The sequence below is a fragment of the Macaca mulatta genome, chromosome 1 (genome assembly GCF_049350105.2).
Source record: "Macaca mulatta isolate MMU2019108-1 chromosome 1, T2T-MMU8v2.0, whole genome shotgun sequence".
NCBI lineage: Eukaryota > Metazoa > Chordata > Mammalia > Primates > Cercopithecidae > Macaca > Macaca mulatta.
The window spans coordinates 152309187-152318791 of NC_133406.1; positions in this window are offsets into that span (position 1 = coordinate 152309187).

Consider the following 9605-nt stretch of genomic DNA (forward strand, 5'->3'; position numbering starts at 1 on the left):
CAGGTATTTTGAGAGTGAAAGGGGCATTAAACTGGAATTGTCCTAGGCAAACTGGGAGGTTTGTTTATTTTATTCAGAGGGGTCATGAATGTTCCAAAAGCCATCTATCTTGAAAAGTGACAGATTTTGGACTAGAAGGCAAATCTAATGACTGTATTTAAGACTCTGCTAGAATTTCTGGGCATGTAGGAAATTAGTCTCTTGAGGTCTGTGTGATCATTACCATAAAGAAGTACAGAGGGCCGGGCGCGGTGGCTCAAGCCTGTAATCCCAGCACTTTGGGAGGCCGAGGCGGGCGGATCACAAGGTCAGGAGATCGAGACCACAGTGAAACCCCGTCTCTACTAAAAATACAAAAAAAAAATTAGCCGGGCGCGGTGGCGGGCGCCTGTAGTCCCAGCTACTCAGGAGGCTGAGGCAGGAGAATGGCGGGAACCCGGGAGGCGGAGCTTGCAGTGAGCCGAGATCGCGCCACTGCACTCCAGCCTGGGCAACAGCGTGAGACTCCGTCTCAAAAAAAAAAAAAAAAAAAAAAAAAAAAAAGAAGTACAGACAAAGTTGCCACACCAAATAGGTGCTGACCTGTTCTGCTAATGTGCTGGACTGGCCACAAGGATAAGGGGTTGCAATCATATCATGAGATTCCCCATTCTTTTCTTACCTAATGAAGTCACTTATTTATTCATTGAATAAACCTGTATTGAATACTCACAGACTCACTTATCTATTGCTACATAACAAACCACCCCCAAAATTAACGGCTTAAAACAACAATACTTTTATTTATTCATGAATCTATGGGTATGTAGTTTTGACTAGGTTCAGCTCTGGTTCGTCTGCAGGTCTCATGTGGAGTCATTCATGAGGTTGTAGTCAGACATGGCAACTCATTTGCGGCTGGATGGCTTCCCATGGCCTCACTCACGTGTCTAGCAATTGGTTCTCACTGTCAAGTGTTTGGTGAAATAATTCTCAGCTTAAGTAGCTCATTTTCACTCCATGTGGCCTCTTATCCTTAAAAACGTTAGCCTAGGCTCTTTACAAGGTGGCAGCATCACCTCAACAGAGTGAAAGCAGAAGCTTCACAGCTTCTGGAGACCTTGGTTTGGAGCTGGCACACTATTATCCTGCCTCAATCTATTGGTCAGGATAAGTTATAAGCTCAACCTTGATTCAAAGGTTAGGGAAAAGAACTTGACCTCTTAATGGTAGGAGCAGCAGAGAACCCTGCAAGCAAAGTATGCTGCAAAGAGAAGGGTGGTGCACACATGTATGGGAGAAATTTATAGTTTTTTATTATCTATCATCTATCCTAAAATATCCAAAACATACAAGTCTTTTTTTTTAAAAACCAGATCTGGAGACAGCCAGTATACTGGCAACTTGACACTTGACCTACACACCTTCAATTCAGCATCAAAAAAGTAAGGTTGAGTTAGAGATACTTGATTTGGTAAGTGACTTCAGCTTTAGCCAGGAAGCATTAGATTGAAAGAGAAAAAAAAACCGTGCTAGATAATAAAGCCAGTTAGATTTATTGTATTTATGACAGTAGGGAATTCCTTTAATCACATATTCTCAAGTGCCTTTGGGAACATAGACAATAATAAAGTGTATGCTGAGAGGAATCAGTGACAGTATTCTCCCCAAGGAGAAAAAATGATACTGAAGCTCATCATTCCAATGTTTCTTGAGGGGCTCAGAAGAGCAAATCTTACAGCTGCCCACAACCTGGATACGTGGAGCGCTGGCCTGGAAACTCCTTAGGAAAACTGTTAGGATACGTAGCCTGCTCTGTTCCAGAAAGCCAGTTTATTTAACCGTGTAAGGTAGTGCAAGGGACTTAGAGAGAAGAAGGCTGAATTGGATCCCCTCTCTTTAGTTAGGCAGGCATTACAAGCCATACCTTCATATATCTGGGTGGCTTTGTGGTTTGTGTCACTGGTCCTAACTAATGGGGACTAGGTTCCAGATGGTTGGTTGCAAACTATACCATGTAGTGGCCCAGATGGCTCTAGTAATCAAATTAAATGCTGGCTATCAATTAATGTGCAGATACTTAGCACCCATTATGTGCTGGACTTTGTGAAGAGACATAGAAATATAGGACTAGTTTTTTTTCCTCTCATCTAAATCTGTAGTCTAATTATAAGTTGTAAGAGCATGAAAGGACAAAAAACAAAAGTCAACTTTTATTTCTATTTCTTTGACAATGTGTAAAATCAAACACGGGAGAAAATGACGCATGTGTTTATAAAAACCATTCCTTAAAATTGTATTCTTTATGTGTGATGCATCAGAGAAACGGCTTAAATATGATTAAATGATTTCCATTGGTGTGGAGATATAGTAGTGAGATGTGCAACATAAGCAGGATAACATTATTGCCACAAGGGCTCAGAGACTCATTTGTTAGCTTTGCTTCACTTATAGCCAATGATAATAGGCAAACTATGTTGAGGACTATGTACTGTGAACTCTTTTAAGTACTTCATGTTTATTATCTAATTTAATCTTGTTTCAAAGCTCTGAGATAGTTGCCATCACTATTCATTTGTGCCCTTACCTGACATGGTTTGGCTGTGTCCCCACCCAAATCTTATCTTGAATTGTAGTTCCCATAATCCCCACCGTCATGGGAGGGACCTGGTGGGAAATGATTGGATCATGGGGGCTCTTTCCCCAGTGCTGTCCTTGTGATAGTGAGTGAGTTCTCACAAGATCTGATGGTTTTATAAGCATCTGGTATTTTCCCTGCTTGCTATCACTCTCTCTCCTGCTGCCCTGTGAAGAGGTACCTTACTCTATGATTGTAAGTTTCCTGAGGCCTTCTCAGCCATGCAGAACTCTGAGTCAATTAAACCTCTTTCCTTTACAAATTACCCAGTCTCAGGTGTTTTTTCATAGCAGCATGAAAACAGACTAATACACCATCCAAATGTCATGTCAAATTGTAATCCCCAGTGCTGGAAAAGGGGCATGGTGTGAGGCGATTGGCTGTTCTCGTGATTGTGAGTGAATTCTCATGAGATCTGGTTGTTTAAAAGTGTGTATCATCTCCCTCTTCACTCTCTTCCCCCTGCTTAGCTATGTACGACCTGCCGCCTTCCCCTTCGGCTGTGACTGCAAGTTTTCTGAGGCATCCCCAGCCATGCTTTCTGTATAGCCCAAGGAATCATGAGCCAATTAAACCTCGTTTCTTTATAAATTGTCCAATTTCAGGCATTTCTTTATAGCAGTGTGAGAATGAACTGATACACCTGGGAACATGTAGCATGCCCAAGGTCGCATAGTCAGGAAGTATCACAGGATCCCAGACATGGGCAGTCAAGAGTTTGAGTGACAACTATGTATTTCATTTGGCCTTGACCTTGTACAAATCAGGGTTCTTGGTTGTAAACGGGAAATTGACTGTTTAACTGAAGCAAAAAAGCAATGTATGGGGGAAATATAAGGGATTTCTTTAGCCAGGAAGTCTTGAGAACCAGGCCCACAAAATAGGCAGAAGCCAAAGCATATTTGGCAGCAAATTTTACAGAAAAATACCACAGAAATAGTCAACTTGGGAAGCTACTACTAAAGCTGCTGCCAGTGGCCACTTGCCCCTGGTCTCTGGGCTCTTCACCCACAACCACTGCCAATAGCAGCCCTTGGCCCTTTCATCTCCATAGCAAGCCCCAATATCATGCCTACAACTCAGTGCCTGGGAAGAGAGGAAAGGAATGTTGTTTCTCTCTTTGCCCCTGATTCCCACCTCTTTTGGAATTACTCTTAAACAGGGAAGGTGTTTGCATGCTGGGTGGGCTAACACACAATTGACAAATGTCCACTTCTGGTCTTCCCAACATGTTACTGGAACATGCAGGTCAGTTTCTTTTCACAGTCCCAGATGTGGAGATTTCCTATTCCTCAGTTACTGTTGCTGTTTTCTGTCTTGACACCACTCCTCACATAGCCATGTCTGTGTCCTTGCCCCATCTCCAACCTGTGTAAGTTCCCCCACTCTTGCTGTTGCCCCTGGAGCCATCTTAAGATGGAAAAAAGCTCCTCTTCCACGGAATTATATGTTTGTTCAATCAACCCTAAATGGTCAGGATTGAAGACTCTGGTTCAGGAATTAGAAGGACATTTGAGTAATAACCCTCAAATTCAAAAGTTTTTCAGAAGTTTAATGAATTCAGTTTAGTTCAAGAAGTAATTATTGAGTACCTACTAAATACCAGCACTTTGCTAGTATCTGGGGCTATAGAGAAGAATATATATCATTCCTGGTGTCAGGGACTTCATAGTTGAGTTAAAAACATCCAAATATACACTATAATTTTATACTTTACTTAGAACTGTTATTGCTTCTCCAATTCCTCTTGGTTAAAAGGATCTTACCATAAAGCAAATGCATTCTGGATGAAAGTAGTAGTACATATTAATGAGTACTTACTGTATGCCAGACAGTGCTCTAAATGCTTTGTATTTATTAACTCATTAAAACAGCAGCAACAGTGATTTTTATTCTAATTTCTGCCACCCAGTGATGCTTAGCAGAGTGCCGGATATAAAGTAGATGCTCAATCAAAGTTTTTTGAGCTGATGATTACATATGCAGGAGTATGCAGCAAATAAATCCTACGAAGACCCTTTGGAGTTGAAACTTATGGAAGTTTCTAGGAAAGATAAAGTGGAAGAACTAGTTTGAATGTGACATTTGGCAGCTGGATGTCCCTGCTTTCCTATTGGGTGTCCCATCTTGGAAAAGTGAAGACCACCCACAAGGGGTCCCTGGGCAAATGCCCAAATTCACAGTAGGCTAGATTGACCTTGAGGGGAATTAATCTTATGTAAGCAGGACTACACTCATTAATCATTCACAATAAGCTCTTATTTATGCACTAATTTCAAATAGACATATTGAATCCATTTTCCCAAGCAAAAATGGAATTGGATAAATCATAAACAACTAAATTGTAGTTTTGGCACATCACATGGTTTTGTTTCATATTTAGAGTTATTTGCCTCCTAGAGTAACCTAATACAATGGGAACACTCTGCAAAACACTATAGAGAAGGGAGTGTTTTAGAGACTTACATCTGATTTACATTTAAGGAGCATAAAACTAATTGCAGAGAGACTGTGCTACTAAAACATTAAACCTGAGGGACAGCTGTATACAAACACTTATAGGAATGCTGATATGACTGCTTTAAATTAAGATCTTCAAAATGAATTTCTACAACTACAAATAAGGGTATTTTTAAATGTGCTCAATGGACATAGATACATTATAAATGCTTCCTGGACAAAATAGCTGTTATAGAAGAACATCTTTCTCATATAAGATTAAAATCTGAAATTGCAAGTAGTAATAAATATATTCATCTGTATTAGTGTAAAAAAGTGACAATATTGTAAGAGCAATAAACAGGTAGGCAACTAATGGCCAATTTCTGAAATTAATCGACTTGTCATTACTGCAACCACTTTTATTCTCACTAAATAGCCCAATTTTTCTTTTTCCTGTAACCACATGTGTACATGAGAGGGAAATTTCCCTCCAAATATATTATTATTTTTAAACTGCTTAAAATAACGTACCTAAAAAAAATAGCCTTCTAAACTTCTGCTGTATAAGTTAGTACATCTGGAAGTCTTTTATGATGCAAAATTGTCAACTTGGAAATTATATATTGCTTTAATATTTTCATTTTCACACATTTTGGGACCTTTGTTAGTAGTTACGTATAGCAACAGTTACTCTGAAAAGTAATAAAAGTAATATCTTTATCCATCAAGAGTTTTTTTTTCATTCATCAACTCCCATATACTGTATATAGTCCTTCAAAACCATTTGCATCATGTGTGTGCGTCTGTGTAAATGAACACACATATAGTAATGGTGCATTTCCTTTGAACACTCTTTGTAGCTTTCTGCTACATGTCTTTCCTGCGGTGTTGTCTGTGAAGGTTTAAATGAAATTTATAGCATGCATCATGTATTGTAAGTTTGTCTGTCATATAATAATCAGCATGCAAAAAAAGCCACGTATTTGGACTGTATATTTAAATCTAGTAAGTAATCATATACAAAACAATGCAAAAATGTGAACATTGTATGGCAATTAATAACATCTCTGCCAGTGTAAATACATTTTTTTCCCCATAAATCATTTCCAGCTTGTCAAAATGGATCTGTGCTGGCAAAGAAACAAGGGTAATGTTTCAATTTTCTCCATCTGGCAAGAAATTTTCTGTTACATTTCTTCCTTCCCTTTTTCAGTTACAGAATTTATATGAGCAACTACATACAGTATGATTAAGAAAGGGTGCGGTATGATAGGCGCAGGAACAATGCTGAATATTAGGGACTTGACTCAGAATAACTGCCCCAAATTGTACATTCATGTCACAAATGCGTAGAACAGAAAATATTTGGTTGTTGAAGCATAAAAATGATTCCCTTTGTAGCAAAACATTGCTCTCATTAAATAAGCACAACTTTCTTTTAAAACATTTTCCCGTAAGGACTTGAATGTATTTTAACTTGTTTGGAATAATTTCTTATACTGATTGATGATGCATTTAAATTTGAAAAAAAAAATTATGTCATTGTAGAAATTCCGCATGCGCACGCACGCGCACACATACACAGATTCCCAATATGGATCTAGGGGAGAATCTACCCTTTCATGATCCAATATTTAAAACAAAACTCAATACAGCAAGCATACTGTATACATAGAGTGCTTACAGATATCTAGCAAAGAAAAGTATTAGTGTTTTTAACCACAAAAACATTTATAATTTACTCTGATCATGAGAATATGAATCTATGCACAAATACCAAAATCCACTTATTTTCACGTACATGGATGAAAAATTTCCAACTTTCTTTCCTGTTTATATTAAAATGTTCTCAGAGCTCATGCAGTGTGTTATGCTGCTCAGCTACTCAGCTGTCTACAGTATATATGGGAGAAGGGTTGATAAAAGTGATATATAGGCTGGACACAGTGGCTCACACCTGTAATCCCAGCACCTTGTGAGGCCGAGGTGGGTGGATCACGAGGTCAGTAGTTCAAGACCAGCCTGGCCAGTATGGTGAAACCCTGTCTCTACTAAAAATACAAAAATTATCTGGGCATGGTGGTGCATGCTTGTAGTCCCAGCTGCTGGGGAGGCTGAGGCAGGAGAATCGCTTGAACCCAGGAGGCGGAAGTTGCAGTGAGCTGAGATCATGCCACTGCACTGTAGCCTGGATGACAGAGCAAGACTCCATCTCCAAAAAAAAAAAAAAAAAAAAAAAAAAGTGATGTATATTTCAGTATGTGTGTGTTTTATGAGAAACCAAGCACAGTAAAACTCTGCTGAAAGGGGCCTGTGTAGCATCATTTTCCCATTATCTCTGCATTTGGAAGGGCACAGAAAATCCAGAAACACAGAAACTCACTTATGTGTGATTTTAGACTATACTACAAGCTGCTTTAGCAAGTTCATTTTTCTCTCCAATTTAAAAAAAAAAAAAAAAAAAGTAGTTAGTATGATTAGATCACTAATTGTGCCCTGGAAAGGAGAGGGAGAGAGAGAGTGGGGATGTGCTGGACTCTGGTTTGGATAATTCATGGGCAGATAATCAACAACTGTGAGCACAGACCTCCAGATAAAGTTGTACAGTGAATGAACTGTGAGCATTTCCCCCCCCAGGAGGGTGGAGATCAACGCGGCCTCTTTAGGTCACACGATGAAACCAGCTGTGGGTTTTATTTTTGTGTGTGACTTTATCCATCACGTAGGTCATTGAAAGGATGGCTCTAGTATGTTGATATTAATCACTTAGAGCCAGGGTGCTTCAGTTGTCAGTTACCCTTGTTGGGGATAGTTTTAGCTGCACATATGGAGCATTATTTGTCATGCACTCTTCTGAGACCCCTAGAATGTCAGGACACAACAGATGATTAAAGGATTGAAAAGCAACCTTCACTCTGGATATCTTTGTCTTAAATTGTCAAACCAGAGCTTTATTGCAATTTGACAGTTTAGTTTTCTTTCACCTAAGTTTTATGGGCATATGCCAAAAATAATTTGTACAAAACTTTACTCGAAGTGGCTTGAAACACAAGTCTTGGAATATAAATGTAATCCAATAAATAGTTTCTTCTTCATCCAACCACTAACTTCCTCTTTCTGTTTACTTTCTTTTTCTCCCCATCCATAGGAGAATCTATTATTCAATCTAAGGCTCTTATCTTCCATTTTTAACTGATTAACTCTTCACACTATGAGAATTAGCCTCACCTCTCCTTGATCTTATTTTAAAAATGATTCTTGCCTCCACTGCTCTATCATCCTGTTATATTCAAACACTCTAAGTATTGAATTGTGCAGGATTCCTCAAACTATGCCACAAGTGAATGACTAGAGCTATCCATAAATCAATTTCTTAGAATCAAAGCATACTTTTTTATTGATATCATAATAGAAAGCATATTTTAAATATATTCATAAAAGATTCTTGATTCCAAAAATTTAATAAAATCATACTGAGCAATGGACTCAATATTTTCAAATTATAAATGTTAAGAAGAAAAAGAACAACGCTGATACTATATTTAAATGACATTGCAGAAATATCTAGACTGAACGTGCTGTGAGGCTGTGGTTACCATGGTGTGAGGCAATGATGGAGCACATTGGGAAATGGAGAGGTTGACACTAGGGTCATCTACTTCACCCCGGGAAGGACCATTTTGATGTTTCAGGCTGTTACCCAGAGAGGAGCAGGGGAGACAGAAGGGACCCTTAGTCTGCCTTTGAACATCTCAGTAAAGTTTTCTCTGGTCGTTTCCTTTCCCCATTACTGGACAACATCCCTGTATAAATGTTCCATTTTTAAAAGGTCAGATTTCCTCACTTGCCTTGAATTATCTTGACACTCACTTGCTAGAAGGCAGTAGGATGATAGGTTCTCACAGTTCCTTTTAACTCATAAATGCTGTTGATTCTTACCTTCCTTAGTCTGTCATTATTATCTGTCAATAGGGAAAACTGATTTGTATGGCTCTGTAAAAGCTCAAGGAAAAGTTTTTCTCCATTCAGGCCAATTCTCTGCTAATCTTTCCTTACCCTCTGATCTTTGAGTACACTTGTGGAAAGTCAGGCCTGGATCTGGGCAGAGATGTACCAGCAGCTGATTTTCTTCTTGGTTTGGGGCTACTGACAAAAATTCATATGTGGAGCCTCTCTGGGGTTTCTAATTACTTTGTTACAACTTTCTTTTATCTGAACAGTTCGAAGGTTATCATAGACAATGAGTTAGCTATTCCAGATGTATAAATCCAAGGGAATTAAGATGCATTTTCCTATTAAAAAAGTAAAATCAAGTGAAAGATCAAGTTATGAACATGTAGAACATTTAATGAACTTGAGAATCAAGGCTTGCAATGTCATTACCACGCATAACTCTAGTATTTTATTAGAACTGACTTGTCTAGGCTTCTTTACAGAGGATGGGGATCTGTATTGTAGTTTTATAAGTCACTAGTTAACATTCACCTGGAGCAATTGAAAAGACAGAAACTAGAAAATAACGTGATCTAGTAAAATTTATTAATAT